The sequence below is a fragment of the Manis javanica genome, chromosome 3, assembly GCF_040802235.1.
Source record: "Manis javanica isolate MJ-LG chromosome 3, MJ_LKY, whole genome shotgun sequence".
Taxonomy (NCBI): Eukaryota; Metazoa; Chordata; class Mammalia; order Pholidota; family Manidae; genus Manis; species Manis javanica.
In genome coordinates, this window is record NC_133158.1 from 47,997,436 (window position 1) to 48,016,821 (window position 19,386).

A 19,386-nucleotide genomic window follows, 5' to 3' on the forward strand; every position below is an offset into this window, starting at 1 on the left:
TCTGGGTCTTTAACCTATTTTGTGTTGACTTTTTTGTTCCTGGTATCATTAATGTACAATTACATGAGCAACATTATGGTTACTAGACTCTCCCCCACCTCCTTTTATGTATGGTGTTAGACAGTAATCCAGTTTCATTGTCTGGCATAGAGTTCTTTTTTTTCCTAAGACCATTTATTGTAGAGATGGTCTTCTCCCCATTGTATATTCTTGGTTCCATTCTCAGATATAATTGAATATATATGCTTGGGCTTACTCTTCTGTTACTTTGGTCTATGTGTCTGTTCTTGTGGCCTTACCACATTGTTTTAATCAACATAGCTTTGTAGTATAGCTTGAAATCAGGGACTCTGACAACCCCAGTTTTGTTCTTATTTCTCAAGATGGCTTTGGCTATTCAGGATCCTCTGTGCTTCCATATAATTTTTAGGATTATTTGTTGTAGTTCATTGAAAAATGTCATTGGTATTTTGATAGAGATTGCTTTGAATCTGTAAATCGCTTTGGATGAATCGCCTTTTTGACAGTTTTAATTCTTCCTATCCATGAACAAGGGATAATTTTCCATTTATTTGTGTCTTCTTCAGTTTCTTTCATCAGTGTCTTTAGTTTTCAGAATACAGGTGTTTCACCTCCTCTGTTAGGTTTTTTCCTAGGCATTTAATTCTTTTTGAGGCAACTGCAAATAGAATTGTTTTCTTGATTTCTTTCTGCTAGTTCATGATTACTATACAGGAATGCAACTTCTTTCTCTATATTATTTTGTATCCTCTAACTTTACTAAATCCAGGTATTAGTTCTAATAGTTATTACTAAACCCATGTATTAGCTCTAATAGTTTTTTGTGGAATCTTTAGGTTTTATATATATAGTTTTATGTCATCTGAAAATAGTGACAATTTCATTCTTTTTTTTTTTTTTTTTTTACCGATTTGGATGCCTCTTATCTTTTTTTCTTGTGTGATTGCCATTTGTGCTTGAGTAGGTAAGGGTGTGGGATCATCAGCTTCCAGGGCAGTAAGAGAACAGAATTACTCATAGTTGCCATGTGGGAAAATTCCATAAAATGAAACAAATTTTTTTCCACCTATGAACTCTTGTGACTTCTCAGTAAGGTGTGGGTCCAGTTAATAGTATTGTGTCAATGTCAATTTCCTGGCTGGTCAGTGCTGTACAGTGTGTAAGGTGGCCCCATAAGAAGGCACTGTGAAGAATGTACAGTGATACCTCTGTGTATCATTCTTTGCAATTTCCTGTTTATTTCAAAAAAGGTAAAACATTCACCAGTATACTCCAAAAGTCCAATCAGATAGAAACTGAGAAAATCTGGATGAGTTGCCCGAGTGTGATCCATGATAGAACAAAGTTCATCTGGCTTGAAAAGTTTGCAAGTCTCTGGGGATTAATTTGTTCCTGAAGCTTCTAGTGTGTCCTTCTTCCCTAGGGAGCCCCTTGTAGGTCCCAGAGAAGCTAACAGCCCCACAGCAGTGGTTCCAGACAAGCCACAGCCCACCCTGGCTGGACACACTAGAGGCCACCTGCCCTCCCAGCACCCAGACCCTTACTCTGGAAGGTGATGGGCATGTTTTTGACCAGCCACAGTGACCAATGTCACACAGGTGTCTGATGACATGACTGGGTGGGGACTCACAGGCCTTTGGTCAAATCAGAACATGCCAGGTAATTGGAGCCATGGAGGGAGCTCTGAGTTGGAGATTCCCATTGTTCAACTTTCTTCTCAATGACAAACTGTCCATGAGGCTCCTCAGCATTTGAAGGCAAAGAGGCCAAGTACATAGGGGTCTTTGCTCCTTCTTCAGGGCTTTTCAAGGAAGAGGCTCCTCCCATGTTTGTTTTCACCAACCCTGGGCATCAGGTATTCAAGAGGATAGTGTCCCTCCTACTCTGCTCATTCAGTTTCCTTGTCTGGATTTTGGAATGTTCTTGGGGTGAAAGGGTTATATCCAACTTTATTTCCACAGTGGCAGGTCAATCAGTAGAATCCCGTCCACTCAGAGTGAGTCTGCATGCAGCCAGCCGGTATACTAGGCACCACGCCAATTCCAAACACTCTTGGTGGTTTATATATTGTTTGTGGCTACTTTATTGCTACAACAGCAGATCTGAGTAGTTCCAACGAGACCATGTAGCCTGCAAAGCTGAAATCATGACTATCTAACTCATTCTGCAATGTTTGGCAACCTCTGAGTTATCCTGTCTCTTGCCTTGGCTTAACATTTAGGTCTTTAGTTACCTGAGTTGGTTGGCATGTAAAGAATCAGCACAAATGGACATTTGTAAGAACCATTTATTCATCTAAAATGTTCAATCATTCTTATCATCTTTCCACTTTTTGTTGCCTTTTATCATGGAGGAAATTACTGAAGATGTCACAGAGTTGGCACCCATCTCGGAGTGAGTACTGCATAGGATGGTGATTCATTTTGTTTGTTTGGGCTGGGATATTTTTGACAGAACTGTGTTGCTGGGCTTTGACACTGCGTAGGAGGCAACATTCATATGAGGCCAGCCCTCCTCCAAGTGCACGCCATTCTTTGTGTCTTCCACGCACTTGTTCATGAGCCCCACCAGCTCCTCTTCTCTCACTTGTAAACTTCTGCTGCAGATCTGGGGTGCACTTGGAATCTATAGTGAACTTGGGGTGAAATCCATTGCCAAGACAATCACTCACAAAAGAACATATTGAATGATTCTTTTTATATGGACAGTCCTGAACAAGAACATCTAGAGATGAAGTGTAGACTGGTGGTGTCTTAGGGGCAGGAGAAATGGGAGACCACCAGATTAAAACTGAAGGGCACTGGATTTATTTTTTGGGTAATTAAAATGTTCTAATCTTGAATGTGGAGATGGTTCCACAACTGGGTTTGTACTTTAAAAGGGTGAAGTGTATGGTAGAGTAAGTTATATCTTAATAAATTTGTCAAAAGTGTTAAATAATGACACATATCTGACTAGTTTTTTTGGAAAGTATGCTAGGTATACATAAAGATGAATTTATATAAAATAGTATGAATATTTGTCTTATAATGTTAATATATATAAATGAATATTTTAGTATTATAACAAGCCATGTACCATAACTTCAATTAGACATAAGGAAAATTAGGAAGCTGTTCCTTTTTCCTGTGAATATCCAGTAGGGACTGTCAGCACCAGGTAAATTTGATCCACATCCCCTTAAAAGAGTGCCTAGGCCAAAAAAGCTCAGTGATTTCAGTATCCGCAGAATGGTGACTCTCATTAAATGATCTTTTGAGAGAATTAAAGTAAATTATAGAAACTGTATTATTTGACTTCCAACAGTCTTCTAAGATGAACAAATTTGAGCAACTGGTTAATACTGAATCCTTCATTTTATGTGGAATATATAAAGCATAAGAATAAATTGAATCTAAGCACTACTTAGATATCCTAATAGAATTTATATCATTTTCTAACATGCCATCTGACCAGCCATAATTTAAATACATTTCATGACTCAAAATCACAAAATTCAAAAATGTCTTTAGAAAAAAGACAGTAGGAGAGACAGTCAGTGTGGGTAACTGGTATACCACAGCTTCGATTACACATCAGGTTTTGAAACCATCTTCTCATGTCTATTTCCTCAAGATAGTAGATGGCGAATCTCTATCACCTTTCTCTAGGCTGTTGTTTCTCTGAAAGGAAGTGATGGCCTGTTTTTCATTCTATCTAGCCCAGGAAGTCTAGATCAGCTGGGAAAATACTTATCTGTATGCACTAGGAAAGCCTGACAGGGGAGGCTGCAGGGCTTTGGAGGTAAATTGGTGAATGTGGTGCTGCATCCAGTCTCCCTTCCCCCACGCTATCCCTCCCACAGACCACACTCCCACAGGTCAGGACCACACCTGGGGGCCTCTCCACACAGCTACGTGAGGCCACCACCCTTGTGGTCTGACAAGTCAGGACAGGAAACGCACAGACAAAGCTGGAAGCACTTGCTAGACATTACACAGTACAGGTTTGGATCCAAATACTTTTTGTCTCTGGAGTGTGCTTATGGCATTCACATGGCATTTCAGGACACTACACTGGAATGCCCACTGAAAGTGTTATGGGCCACCTGTCATTAATGGGTTAAGGGTGTGTGTGTGTGTGTGTGTGTGTGTGTGTGTGTGTGTGTGTGTATGAGAAAAACTCACCCTTTAATAGCCATTCCACAGAGGGGAAAAGCACACCAACAATCTAAGACCAGACCCTTTCACTGGTAGAGCTTAGGAGTTGCTTCCAGCCATTTTTCTGTATCTAACCAGGTAATTACTTTAGAGAAGCCATGTTTTCCTTCAAAAGTGTGAATGTATGGCAACACATAGGCCAGGTCCCCAGGGCTCAGCCCTCAGAGATCTAATCCAAAACCCTCTGGGGATGACTGTGCCCTGAGGGTTCTGCCCCTGGCCATCTTCCCTCCCCAAGACTACTGCCTACAGCCGGAGCCAACACGCTCTGGACAACCAAGGATGTCGTGGACCTCATCTCACCTCCGTAACACACTCCAAAGCTTCACTCAGTTCCTATGGTCTGTTCAGAGGTGATGAGTCCACATCTGCTTCTCTGGACTGTTTTCCTATTTCCCATTGATCACAGTCCCTTCTAAGTCCATCTTTTCTAATTCCAAGGACACTTATCATTAAGTCTCTGTTTTGATAGTGGGTTTTCACTAAACATGGCAGGCTTTTATATGAGCCTCCTGGGGCCCTGTGGGTTTCCCTGAGGTTCCTGGGGGCCCTGTGGTGAGAAGAAAATGATTCCAGTCTGCTGAGGACTTGTGCTGACTGTTACTCTGACCTAAATAGGTGAAGCTTCACACTGAGGAGTGAGACCCTTAGCGTAAAAGATTTGAGAACCATCGAGTAATTGGAAGAAATCAGGTTGGCTCCATGTGTCCAAGTCTGCATTTGACTGTGTGTGTGACTTTGAGATCCAATAAGCTTCCATGTGCTTTAGGGACAATATATAAAATGCCCAGCCCATTGCATCAAGGGATGTCCCTCCCCCTAGAATGGCAAAATGTCAGAGGTTGAAGAGACCTATAATAATGTGATTTTCACCTCAACTTCCTCTAGGAATTTTTCAGTCTATAGAAATTTGAAGAGAAGTTCCTCCTCAAATTAGGGTAGATCATAATTTCTTTGAAGGATTACTTGGTAAGTGAAGCCTTAAGAAGGCCATTTATTTCCTCCTAGTACTTTTCAAGCTAGTATCTGGTGAATAAGAGTCTCCAGATTTCAGGTGTTTGTCTGATTTCACAGAGTTGGTTTTCCCTCAGTATGTTTTCAGAATAAGTTCACATCATCATTTAAAGAGAATCAAAGAGTAACCACCTACCAGTATTCCTCAAACTCAGGATGATGGCGAGTTTGGAAAAACAGGAGGCATATTGACTGATTGGTTAACATGGGTACCTGGGCATTGTAGATTTTTATATTTTGTATGGCTAGTGCATTTCAGAATATCTCTCTTTTTTAAAAAAGGGAATAATTTAAAAGAAATCCACATGTATTCTCCCTCAGTGATCCTAAGCGCACACAGTCTTTCCCTTTCTCCTTCCTCATCAAAACACAACATGAACAGTCCTCTTCTGGAAGGTTTCTTCTCCCCACAGAGATTCTGTGGGAACCATTCCAGATTGTTCTTTGTATCTCAGGCTCTGCTGTGGGAGAGAAGGGACAGTATATGCTTTTGGTAACCCTAGCTAGGACTTCTCTCAGATTTTCTCCTTAAAGAGAGCAGGTAAATTCCTGATACCATGAATCAATGGGGCAGCCTTTCCCTCCAAATACTGGAAAAACTCTCCATTTCAGAAGTAAGAAAATCTTGTTCTAATGCAGAGAATATCACATGCATTTCCATTTCCATTTTCTAGCTCTTGAGAGGTGATGTTAATTATTTAAATAAGGCGGATTTAGCAAACTCTGAGAGGAGTCCTTTGCCCTTTGAGAGCAAGAGCAGACACTGCAATAACTTGCACAGCTCAGTTAGATGAAAAATAATCGGCCAGATGTGCTGGTCTGAGCTGTAATAGGAATCACTGTAGAACTGTGGGCTGGTGTCCAGAGGAACTCCATTTCTACCATCTAGTTTTGGGGTGATGAGGGGGTTAGGTGACATTCAAAACACTACCTGTTCTGACCCAGGAGAACCAAAGTTTAGAAGAAGTAATAGCATTTTCCAGTAGGATAGGAAAGGAACACTGGGCAGATTTGTGAGTAAATGGTACATGCATATCATCAATACCAAGCCAGACCTCTTAATCTTTCTAAAATTTAATGCTTGTCTTAATAGGTGTATTTAATGTGTGGTGGTTCCCAAACTATCCCTAGCCTTGGGGTAAGTACTGCAGTAGTTTACCACCAAAGTAATAGGATGGTTTTGTCTAGAACTGTGGGCTTGGTGAGGGGAATGAACAGAGGACTGGGCAAAGGCAGGTCAGATGACAGAGAGAACTACTTGCTGCCCTAAGAGATTGGTCTTTGCTCCTCAAGGCCTTTTGGAGACAGTAAGCATGCACAGAGTACAGAGTACAGGGCTTACATTGCACTGAAAGGACAGCTGAGCACCTGATATAGAGCTGGGCTGGAGGCCTCCTCAGGCCTGGGGAGAAACTCGGGTGGACAACTCCTGGAATCTGGTTAATGATAATATAATGTGGGCATGTGACCTCCAGGGTACTGGCAGTTGGATAAGGTCACAGGCCAAATGTTTGGGAAAAGGATGAGTGTGTTTTGGAAGTGAAGTGGATTCCAGGGGAGGGATGGCCATCAGGACAAGATTGGCAGTAAGTGACATATGTGTGTCTGGACTCTGGGAATGTTCTGGACAGGTGACACATATTGGGTGGTGCTAATAAATTGGGGTGGTGAAGTTCCACTAGCCTGAATAAGATCACCCTGAGAGAGAGAGAGAGGAGAGAGAGGGCAGGAAGGCAAGCTGAGGGACCCCAATATGTGAGGGGCAAGGAGCAAATAAAGGGCCTGTTGGGGAACCTTGACTGAAGAGCTGAGGAAGAGGAAGAGGCGGTTGTGCCATGGACAGAAGCACTGATGGCCACTGACAAGTGTGTAGTTGTGGGAGAGGGGCCCCTGGCCCTGAGGAGACACACCCGGGGGCCAGTGTAGCAGAGCAGGGAAAGGGAGCAGTGCTGAGGACAAGGTCAGGGGTAGCGGGGCCCGATTCTGCCAGAGATGCTCCGTGGGGCTGCTCACCAGGCTGACCTTGGGGTCTCACTAGAGGCAGCAGCTCCATGCAGACATCTTGGGTACCAAAAAAGTTGGTTTCACTGTTATTTCTGTCTTAAAATATTTGGGGATAGTATCAATAGCTTAGGGGAAAGAAAAAGCCGAGTTACTAAAGAGTATCCATGTGGAAAAATATCATAGAAAGATACAATTTAGTTTTCCTTATAAACTCTGGTGAATTCTAGTAATGTCTGGGTCCAGTTAACAGTATTGTGTCAGTGTCAATTTCCTTCTCTTCAATGCTGTATAGTGCGTAAGTGGACCCCATTGAGGAAGGCTATGAGAAACATGCATAATGGCATCTCTGGGTATCATTCTTTGCGATTCCTTGTTTGTTTGGAAGGAGGCCACAAATTCACCATTGTACTCCAAACTCTAATCAGATGAAGAAAACGTGGATGAGATTCCTGGCTCTGATCCATGACAACTCACATGTCATCTGGCTGGAAAGGTTTGAAAACCTCTGGGGACTGGGCTGCCCCTTACGCCCGTGTGTGTCCTCCTTCCCTAGGGAGCCCCTTGTAAACCCTAGAGAGCTAAGGTCCCCACAGCAGTGGTTCTGGACAAGCCACAGCCAGCCCTGGCTGGACACCTTCATGGAGGCCACCTGCCCTCCCAGCACCCAGGCCCTGCCTCTGGAAGGTGACGGGCATGTTGTGGACCAGCCACAGTGACCAATGTCACACAGGTATCTGACGACATGGCTGGGTGGGAGCCTGCAGGCTGTTGGCATGGAGAGTGGTTTGGAATCTGGCCATGGGGGTGGGGGTGGGGGCTCTGATTTTGGAGGTCCAGCCACAGTTTGAGAAACTGCACAAAAATAGGTTCTGGGAAGCAGTGTATACACTCCTAAAAGCTGAGGCCTCCCCTTTCTTGCTCCTGTGAAGTGGGTCAGATCGTTCCAGAAGGTTTCTAATGACCAAACTCTTGTTCTGCTTCTGCCCAGTGAGGCACTGTGGACAAGCCAGGGCACAGCGCTCATATGATCCCTCTTCAGAGACAGGTGATGGTCAGGGTGGAGAGGTGTGCTTCCCCAAACCAGTATGCCTTGGTGATACTCAGTATGGCTCAGTGTAGGGTGAGATTCTAGGCGGTTCAACTAAAACTCTTTGGGAGGAGCCCTGTAACTCCAGGGAGAGGAAATCCGTGGGCAAAATACCTCTAAACCTGAAATCCATCAAAGGGAGAAATAAAGTTTAAAACCCATTTATTGCTTACAAACTGCGGTCTGGGGCCGTTTCTCTCTCCTGCTCTGGCAGAAGCAAGTGAGACCTCCCACCAACCTCTCAGGGTGAGATAAGCCCTTGGTTGTCCAGGGAATTACCCACTGATATGGAGATGAACTACTCTCCACCCCTTAGAAACGCCTGTTCATATGGAGATGCACTAAAGCTAGGCGAGATATTCTAGAATATTACAGTTTTGCCCACAGGCCACCCCTCCAGAAATGTTGCCTTACAATCTACTTGTTCCCCCTCTTCCTCAGTGGTCCCTGGGTGAGAAAACTAGAGCACTGTGACCAGACTAATGTCATACAATAGCAACAGCAATAAAATCATGATAATCTTCAAACTGGAGGATTCAGCTCGGTTCTAAGTCCTATGGAGATTAAGTCCACAGTTCGTTCATTCCACAGGCAGGCAATAGCGATCATCACACTTCAGCTGCAGCCAGGGAATGCATCCAGGTCAGAAGGACTGTACAAGAAGAAAACCTTAAGGGCAATAAGATACATGTTTTGATGACACCAGCATAGGCAAACCTTGTCCATCAGGTAGGACACATGCAAGACAGGGGTCCTGTGATAGGACAGTGGCAGGAATGGGATCTTGTCCTGGTCTCATATATCAGACTTTCACATACTTCGTGTGGGAGTTACAGATGGGTTAATACATAGGGCTATGGGAGGTACATATACTGGCCATAAAGATGAAACAAAACTTCCCCATAAGATGCTTTTACCTCCTGGATGTTTTGGGTACACTACCGTGATCTTTGGGGGCCACTCTGCTGTTATTCCAGGAATACACCTGAGGCCAGCTTCCAGGCCTTTTCCCAAAGGTGCCAGAAGGGCCAGCCATTTCTGGTCCATGTGTTGAAATGTCTAGGGCCACATCCATTCAACAGTGTCCCCAGGATATAATGCAGCCAGGACTGGCAGCAGGATGTTGCTCTGCTGGCCATATCCTGGCTTCAATAACTCTTCTTTGGTGTGGACATACAGTTGTATAGGAGAGGCAGCAAGGTGTGTGAGCACATCCACAGGGCTCAAAGCTCCTTTACGGGGCTTCTCATTCAATTGCCGTAACACTGTCCATAGGTGAACTGATCAGCCCTGTAGACTACTGGTGTCTGACTTTAGGTCAGATTTCAATAAACTGTTGTACCTCTCTATCATGTCTACCCTAGTAGTGTTATATGGTACATGAAACTTCCACTTTGTTACTAATTACTCTACCCATCCTTGTAATGCATGTCCAGTAAAGTGGGTGCCTTGATCACTCTCAATCACCTGCAGCAGGTCATAGACTGCAAAGAGATGCTCTAGGCCCCTCTTGGTGGGTTGCTGATCTGCACGATATGGAAGAAAATCAACCAATAGTCCAGTAGCCATGTCTACCTAATTCATGGCAAACTGATATCCTTTTGATATGGGCAGAGATCAAATATAGGCTATCTGACACCTGACAAGGGGTATCGACTCCCTTACTATTGTCCAATGTTGCTTTATGTCTCTGTGTAAGTCCCTCTTAGAGCACACAAGGCACTACTCCTGGGTTTGGCTGACTTCTTCAAAGGTCACTGGCAAGCCCCACCAACGGGCTACAGCCCACATTGTCTTTTGCTCCGCATGCACCAAATGCTGATATAACCATTGAGCCACATCAGAGACAGGCTTTCCTTCTATCCAGCGCACCTGGGCCAGTGTGTCTGCTTCATCATTCCCTGGGGATGTCAAAGGCAAATGGCCAGTCACATGATATGTGGTAACAGACTTAGTCTGACCAGAGGCCCATAGGTCTTGTCACAACTCTTGCCCCCAAAAGGGCCAGTGACCAACCACTCAGTTGACATGGTACTATATCGGTAGCAACAGGGTCAAGCCACAATACTTGGCCCAGCTGTCAGTGCAGACAGCTATGTGGGAAGGCTCCTGGGTGATCACATCCCATATTGCCTGCAACTCAGCCCATTGGCTGCTCTTCCCCTCTCCATCCTCCATCCATATTGTCTCAGTCTTAGGATGGAAAGCCACAGCCCTCTACTTTGGGGGCTGCCCACAACTGGAGCCATCTGTATACCAATCATCTTCAGGTATAGGGGCTTTTCCCTCCTGATAAGGACTCTCAGCTACCAATGGATCAAAAACAAGTTCTTCCTGCTTTCACTGGTGGAGGTCACTGGCCCCAGTAAGCACTGGAGTTCTCCACTTAATGGACTAGTAGAGAGGGTGCTACATTGCTGTAAATATGCACCCCACTTGGCCAGTGTAAATGTCTGTGTCATGCCACTCTGTGACCTTTGGGTCCAGTCTCACAACCACCCTGCAATGGGATAGGTGGTTGTTACCTTGGTTGGAGGTTTTCCAGCAATGGGCTCCATAGCCAGCACAGCATGGTACACAGCAGCCAGGTGCTTCTTTATCGAGGTGTATCAGACTTCTGCTCCTTTCCATAGTTGTGACCAGAATCCAATAGTTTGGCATGTCCATTCAAGCCACTGCCAAATACTGTATCCATAACCATCTTCAATTACATGAACATCTAGCTCACAGGGTCTTGATGAGTATATTACACTCAGGGCCTGTTTGGCCTTGACTACTCACTTGGAAGCAGTAAAAGCAGCTGCACATGTCTCATCCCAGTCCCACCTGATGCCCTTTCCTGCAAACCAGTATAAGGGCTTCATATGTGCCAAGTTTGGGATGAACACTCTCCAGTAGCCCAAAAGACCTAAAAGCTCTTGTAATACTGCCACAGTGGTAGGGGTGGGGAAAGCCTGGACCTTGTCTATGACTGCTTCAGGAATAACTTTAGTTTCACCTGACCAGACAACCCCCAAGAATTTTACAAACCTGGTCCCTGAACCTTGGTGCTGTTCACAGCCCATCCTTTCTCCTGAATATGTTGCAGCAGTCTAGGAACTGCCCCTTCTAAATCTGAAAGAGAATCAGATGTGAGCATATCATCAGTGTAATGGTACAACTGTACTGTTTGTAGTTTCTTCCATGTGGCCAAGTCCTGGGCTACAAGTCTGTGACAGATGGTGAGACTGTGGTGGTATCCCTATGAAGGACAGTGAATGTCCACTACTAGCCTCCCCACGTGAATGCAAACAGTTTCTGACTTTCCTGTGCTATGTCAATAGAGAAGAAAGCATTAGCAAGGCCTACTACATGATGATATGCTCCCAGCTCATGGCTGAGGCTGTCCACAATGGTTGCTATAGAGGGGACAGCAGCATGCAAAGCGGATGTGACTTTATTCAGTTCCCTGTAGTCTACAGCCATATGCCAGGAGCCATTTGTCTTTTTCACTGGCCACACTGGAGAATTAAAAGGACTCTGCATGGGCTTTATGATGCCCACCTTCTCCAGCTTCTGAAGAGTTTCTCCAATTTCCTTGTGCCCCCCAGCACTTTATACTGCTTAGTATTTGTCAGCTGCCAAGGTACAGTTGGGTGCTTAGCATGTCCTCTCAGAACCATCTTTACCACATGTACCCTCTGTCTGAACTCACCTGCAGTGGTCTGTAACCATAGGCCCTGCAGGATATCTACCCCCAAAATAGATTCAGGGATGGGAGAAATATACACAGTATACTCCTTTGGGGGTAAACGCACTATCCCTAATGGGATTTGGGCTTTCTTCACTGTAATTGCCTTACTCCCATAGCATCTATCATACCTGGGAAAACACTCAGGGTTTCCATAAACCAAAGAACACTCAGCTCCTGTGTCCACCAGCACCAGGACACGTACATTCACAGGGAACCAATGCATTGCTAATTCTACAGTGGTCTCCAGTCCCCACCATGTCCCCCAAGGTGGAGACCTTGACACCCCCCTCAGTCATACCGTGATGCCCGATCATCCTCCTGTGTGGGTGAGGGCCCAGGTGAATCCTGAGTACCATCACCCAGGAAGTTCTGCAGGGACACAGGGTGGGCATGAGGCCTTGACTCCAGTTTCAGTGTCCTGGACCTCAGCGCCTGCAATCGCTATTCTGGTGGCTTTAATTGTTGCAACAGTTCTAACAAGATCCTATTGGGCTGCCCATCAAGTTTTTCTTTCACTACCCTGGCCTTTATCAAATCAACCCACATCTGGGTCCTTGAGACCTTCAGTGGCCCTTTTGCACCTCTCCTTTTTGATGTAGTCCTACTTCCTTCTGTGCACTTACTGTTTCAATCTCCCCCAGATCTGCTAAAGTACAAGTAGCCTCACTTATGGGTTGTCCAAGGCGGGCGGCAAGAGTAATCACTAGGGACCCAAAGAGAGATGTGGGAGCTGTATGCAGCACCAGGTTTCTCATTCCTACAGTGAAAAACTCATCAGGTACCTGGGTCCATATTATAGATGATATTTTTCATACCCAATGCCCACAATAACAGTTGGAGCTGTACATACATTTTCGAACTACTGGGTTAATATGATAAAGGATCCTGATTAGGCCAAACTACCCTGATGGCAGCTGTCAGCCATTCCAGAATTGTCTGATTCCCTGAGGCATGATGGGAATTTTACAACCACTGCTGGAGGGAAGGGTGAGTCATCAGGAAAGACATCCTACTCATTTCAGTAACGGACATAATGTTTTCCACCCTCATATCCCAGAGACATGAAAGCCATGTAGGCAGAGATTCCTTTGGCTTCTGCTTCTACTGGAGGCTTATGTCCACCAGCTCATCCTGGGTATAGGGACAGAGCATGGAGTGCTCCACAACCTGAAGAGGGGGCAGCTGCCCCTCCTGAGGAGTCCGCAGTTGTTTTGTTTTTATTTTCTTAATTACAGCCTTTAATACAGGAGAGGCTGGTATCTCAGGAGGTGGCCTTGCAGCAGACCGGCCCATGGCCCTGCCTCCTCTTCTTCTGTCCAGGCTCCTCCTCCTTCTCTGGGGCTGAAGGCACCACTCTTTCCTCCCCTCCCCCATGGCCTCCTGCAACCGCGGCTAAGGAATCTTCCAGGAGTGTGACCTGTCTTTTCAATAACCGTCTCCCTTTCTTAATGGCATCCCATATATTATTGCCCAGCTCCCCCAAGCAATGCTGAAGTGTGTCTCTCTCCCACTTAATTCCCTCTCTCTCTTTGCTAACCCTCTGGATAATCCTCTTTTTCTGCTAGATGACACTTTCCACTCTCTCAGTGAAAAGAGATCCTACAATGGCAGCTGCTACATGGCCACTTAGGGTCTCTAAGAAGCAAGCCTTCCATCTCATGGAGGGGTAATTCTGCAGCTTTCAGTGTCTCCACCCTTCCCCAGTTCTGAGGAAGGCCCCACCCCTCTAGGAGGTACTTCATCCTAAACCAATTCCCCAGTAGGAGCTCTCAAATGGAAGCCCCACATATGCAGGGACAAAAACAGGTGAAGCTGCACCCTCTGCTGCTGCATCCACTGGGACCTCCCCAGTATCCATAGGTGGGGTTCTGTGCATCTCCCCACCATCTCTAGGGGCAGCCCTCCCAAAAGTTGCACCCATTTAGACCGATTTCAGGTTGAGAGATCCTACCGACTACGCCAGTTGTAGCTCTGGGGAGAGGAAATCCGGGCCAAAATACCTCTAAAACTAAAATCAGTCAAAGGGAGAAATAAAGTTTAAAACTGGGTTATTGCTTGCAAACTGCGGTCTGGGGCTGTTTCTCTCTCCTGCTCTGGCAGAAGCAAGAGACCTCCCGCCAACCTCTTAGGTTCAGATAAACCCTTGGTTGCCCAGGTAATTACCCATTGATATGGAGATGGACTACTTCTCTCCACCCCTTAGGAATACCTGTTCATATGGAGATGTACTAAAGCCAGGAGAGGTACTCTGAATACTACAATTTTACCCACAAGCCCAAAGGAGGGGTCCAGAATCATTAGCTGTCTTGGGCTCATCACCCTGCTGAATGGATTAGAATTCCTTAAATACAATCATATTACTTTAACAGGTTAACTGCTTCTGAGGACAAAAATGATCATCTGCTTCCTTAAGAGGAACCCAAGAAAGAGAATTAGGGAAAACAATTCTTGTGATTAGACTTTCATTGTGGGCAGGTTTCATCCCTTGGTGAGAGTCCAGGTGTGCTCCAGGTGGGAGGGGATATTTGTGAGCTCTAACTCTGTGCCAAATCAATGATTTGTTGTTGCATTTCATGGTTCTATAATACCTAAGTTTGTGAAAAGTTTAATTTTTTGGTTTGTCCCAGGTCAAAGTTAATAATTGCCATATATAATAGGTAGTACATTTAAGGTATTAGGGAAAAAAAGATCTTTGTCAGGTGAGAATATACTTGCAAACTAGCAGCTGAGAAGCAGTAGTTCTGACCTAGATATTGATTTTACTGCAATATCAGTTTAGATGAGCAGATTAGGGGAAGGAAATTCACAGCTGCCTTGAGGCTGAAACTTGCAAGGTCAACCTCTATTTAAAAACTAAGGGCCCTACCCTTGCTTCAGGGGCCATCACTTTCCTTTCTAGTAAGCCGGAGTATGTCTGGTGAAAAATAACTATGAAAGTTGTACCAAATACATATTCATTTTTCCCGTGAAGTTTCTCGACTCCTTCATGGATGTATTTCTCTTAAAAAGGACCACTTAGAATTCACATTTTTTATGGTTTTTATCCCAAATGGTGTGGTGTTAAAGAAAGTATACCAATGCCCTCCCTCCATGGTGTCATGCAGGTAACACAAGACTGGTAAACTAGGCACCAGGCTGATTCCAAATACTCTCGGTGGTTTATACATTGTGGCTACTTTCTTGCTACAACAGCAAATCTGAGTAATTCCAACCAAAGCTGAAAATCATGACTATCTAGCTCATTCTGTAACGTTTGACAACCTCTGAGTTATCTTGTCCCTTGCCTTGGCTAAACATTTAGGTCTTTAGTCACCTGAGCTTGTTGGTATGTAAAATATCAGCACAAATGGACACTTGTAAAGAACCATTTATTCATCTAAGATGTTCAATCATTCTTATCATCTTTCCACTTTTTGTTGCCTTTTATCACTGAGGAAATTACTAAAGGTGTCACAGAATTGGTATCCCACTGAGAGTGAGCACTCCATGATTCTGTTTGTTTGTTTGGGCTGTGATGTTTTTGACAGTATTCATGTCCTTCTGCTAAAATCACAGCACACCACGTAATTGCAGTCATGCAGGGAGCTCTGAACTGGATTCTCATTCTTCTCCAAAACAGACTGTCTGAGAGGGCCTTCAGCATTTGAGAGACAAAGGGCCAAGTACACAGGAGTCTCCACTCATTCTTCTGGGCTTTTCAAGGCAGAGGGTCACCCATGTCGGTTCTTAATCATCTGGGGCAGCAGACATTCAAAAGGATCCTGTCTCTTCTCCTCTGCTCACTCAGTTTCCTGGCCTAGATCATGGACAGGACAGTGATGCTGAGCTTTGACACTGCATAGGAAGTGAACTTCTAATGAGGTCAGCCATCCTGCATGTGCACTCCATTCCTTATATCTTCCATAAGCTTGTTCATGAGTCCCACCAACTCCTTCTCTGTGATGGTCTCACCTGTAAACTTCTGCTGCAGTTCTGGGCTGCAGCATTTAAGAGCTAACAAGCTCAGTGTGCTAGAGAGATTCACCACTCTGCCTAAAATTCATAAGATATCATTCTGTAGAAGGGTATGCACAAGAATGATAAAACCAAATGCGGTAGGATTTTATCTTGTGAGAGGCCATTACTAGGTGCTGTATTAATGAAGACTGTCTGTATGAATAAAGGACATGATGCATGCTTGAAACTTGCCATAACCATAAATTTCAGGTGTCAGGAAATGTTCTCATGGGAGGGCAGTGCCCAGAAATTCCCAAAGAAAATGAAAAGTATATAATGAATATGCTAAGGGATGTAAGGCAGTGCTCATTTCATTCATGAGAAGACAGCTTTGTTCCCCCTAAAGCAGCTTGGGTCCACCTGTGAACCTTATAGTCACAGGGTCAGTGCTCTGTGAACAGATGTCTCCTGACCAAGAAAGAGCCGATGGGTTTAGTGATGGCAGTTCCAAGGTGAATGCACAGCACCTGGTTTGGAAGGTGGCTGCTCCGCTCCAGCCAGGGTAAGCAACACAGCTCAGTGGGCTGAATGGCATGCATTTTTCTGTAGCTGGGGTCTTTATCAACTCATGAGTAGTGACTAGTGGCCTGATGCCTGATTATATGGTTCTGGGGTGGGGCAGTGGAAACGTGGACAGTTGAGGGATGCTTGGAAAAGGAATGGCCTGCTACCCCATGCTGCCACATGATGAGGCTTGAGCACTTTGTGCCAAATTACAGAGGCCTGTCGCAAAGAACATATTATATTATTCTACTTATATGGGATGTGCACACCAAGAGTATCTAGAGACAGAATGTAGATTAGCGGCTTCTTAGTGTCAGGGGGAATGTGAGACCAGTGGGTGAATAGCTAGAGGGCCCAGATTTCTTTTTGGTGTGATGAAATACTCTAATCTTGAATGTGGTGATATTTCTACAACTGCGCATATACTAAACATCACTGTATTGCATAGTTTGAGCGTGTGAAGTGTATGTATGAGACTTATATCTGAATAAACTATTGAAAGTGTAAAGCAAAGACATGTTTCTCACTAATAATTTTGGAAAATATATTAGGTATTCATAAAGATGAATTTATATTAGCATTTGTGAAAATGAGTTTATAACTTTCAGGTTAAATAAATTTACTAAATATTATAACAAGGTCATGACAGCATAGTAACAAAGACAAGGAAATTAATAAACGATCACTTTTTACTGTGCATATTCAGGGAAGGCTGCCACCATCAGATAGCACTGGTCACCATCAAATAGACTTTCTACCCCTTTGCCCCTCCTCCTTCTGGGGCCCCTACTATGCAAATATTGTTTTATTTGAAGTTGTCATTGTGGTGAAATGAGAGTTCCTGTGGCCAGGATTCTCACCTGGCCCTGGTTGACTAGCTCACTGCACACCTGTGGGCAATACATGGCTGTTGACTCTATATAAGGAGCTCTGCCCAGTGCTCTGGACGACATGGTGGCAGAGCTGCAAGGCTGCAGGAGAGCAGAGCAGAGGCTGGAGTGGTTGCAGCACCAAGGACAGAGACTGAGACAGCTGCGCAGGTAGAGAGGCCCAGCGGCGGAGACTGGCTTGCTGCATGCAGACTTGTTCTGAGTGAACGGGATTTTAGTGACTGACCTGCCACCTGGAAATAAAGTTGCTATAACCCTTTTACCCCAAGAATGTTGTCATTTCTTTGTCACACTGAATCCATAGAGAACTTGCCCGGGGCTGAAACCCACTGGCAAGACAGTCATACAGCTGTTAGGATTTTCTCATGTTTAAAAATTCTTTTTCGCTCTGTTCCTCAGCTTGTGTACTTGGCAGTTCTCAATCCTCGTACACGCTGGTGAGCACCACTGCCTCCTGCAGCCTGCTATTTGTATTTATTATTTGGTTATTCTGTTATTTGTTTTTTTCATTACTGCTGTATTTGTTATTTTGGTGAATGTGTTCTTCAGCTCTCAAAGTCTCTTAAATTTTTCTCTCTCTTTGTTGAAATTCTCTTTTACCATGAATTGATTTCCACATATTAGTGAGCGTCTTTATGCCCATTACTTTGGATTCTTTATGAAGAAGACTACTTATCCCCATTTCCTAAGCCCTTTTCCTGGAGTTCTATATTGGAACATACTCCTCTGCCTCCTCATGTTGTCTGAGTCTTTTGTTTCTTCCTTTGTATAGATAGAAGGGCTGTGTGCCTCCTGGTCTGTAAAGTAATGACTTTATTAAGTAGGCATTCTCTAGTGCCTAGAACCTCAAAACCCTGTGCTCCCAAGAGCCTGGTTCTGTGCTGCCTCTGAGTAGCGGTTGCTTTTAGTCAGATGTGGGCAGAGCCCATCTTACTGCCTGTGTGTAAGTAATGAGTCATCCCACAGCTGGCCTCTGCATGCCTGTGTGATGTGACTCATTGTGGGATTGCTGGGATTCACTGTGGGCATAGCTTTCTTCTGCCTTTAATCAGCAATGGTGGCCCCTGTTGAGCTGAGCATGCAAGGTGGATCAGGTTTGCAAGGCCACACTGGGTGAGACAGTGAAGCAAGTAGTGATTTCAGAGCTGGCGTGAATGGTCAGAAATGTTCATCTTGGAAAGTGTTGCCTGCCTGCCCTTTGTCCTCTGGTAAGAGCTCCTTCCTAGCCACTAACCCTCACCAGTTTCTGTGTTGTGTGTGGCTACCTTTCTGCTACAACATGATCTGAGTGCAACAAGACCATGTGGCTTGTAAAGGTGAAAACACTTACTTCATGACTCTTCCCATAACGTTCACTTATCTCTGAGTTGTACTTTCCCTTCTCTACCTAGCCTGGCTATAAATCTACTAGATACCTGACAGTTGGCTCATAAACAGTCCATATAAATGGAAATTTGTAAAGAAATATTTATTCATCTCAGATTGTCATTCATCAGTGGTATGTTTCTCCCTATATCACAGAGTTAGCTCACCTCAGTCACAGAGAAGTACCCAGTGGAAGCAGCAGTTCATAGACAGAAATGCATTCCTGGTGTTCTTTATTTTCTGGATGGGGATATTTTGGATAGAGTCAAAATAATGTCATTTGGCTCAGATCCAGACATTGCACACACTTGGTCCAATGAAGGGAAGTCTGATAGGAGTCCTTGCTCTACATTCTTCTCCATGACATACTGTCGGTCAGCCTCAGCATCTGAGGGACAAGGGGCAAATACACAGGGGACCTCACTCCTTCTCCTGTGCTCTGACTGCTCTCCATGCCCCCATGTCCATTCTCACCCACCCAGGCAGCAGGCTTTCTGAAGGATCTTGGCCCCTCTCTTCTATTCACTCAGCGTCCAGGTATGGATTCTTGGTAGGACTGTGAGAACAAGCTTT

The 19,386-nt window shown here is 44.7% G+C and overlaps 1 pseudogene; it reads right to left on the reverse strand.

The window, feature by feature from the left end:
• Nucleotides 1-1,647: 1,647 nt before the first annotated feature.
• LOC118971734 (carbonyl reductase [NADPH] 1-like) overlaps nt 1,648-19,386 on the reverse strand; it is a 28,630-nt pseudogene continuing 10,891 nt past the window's right edge.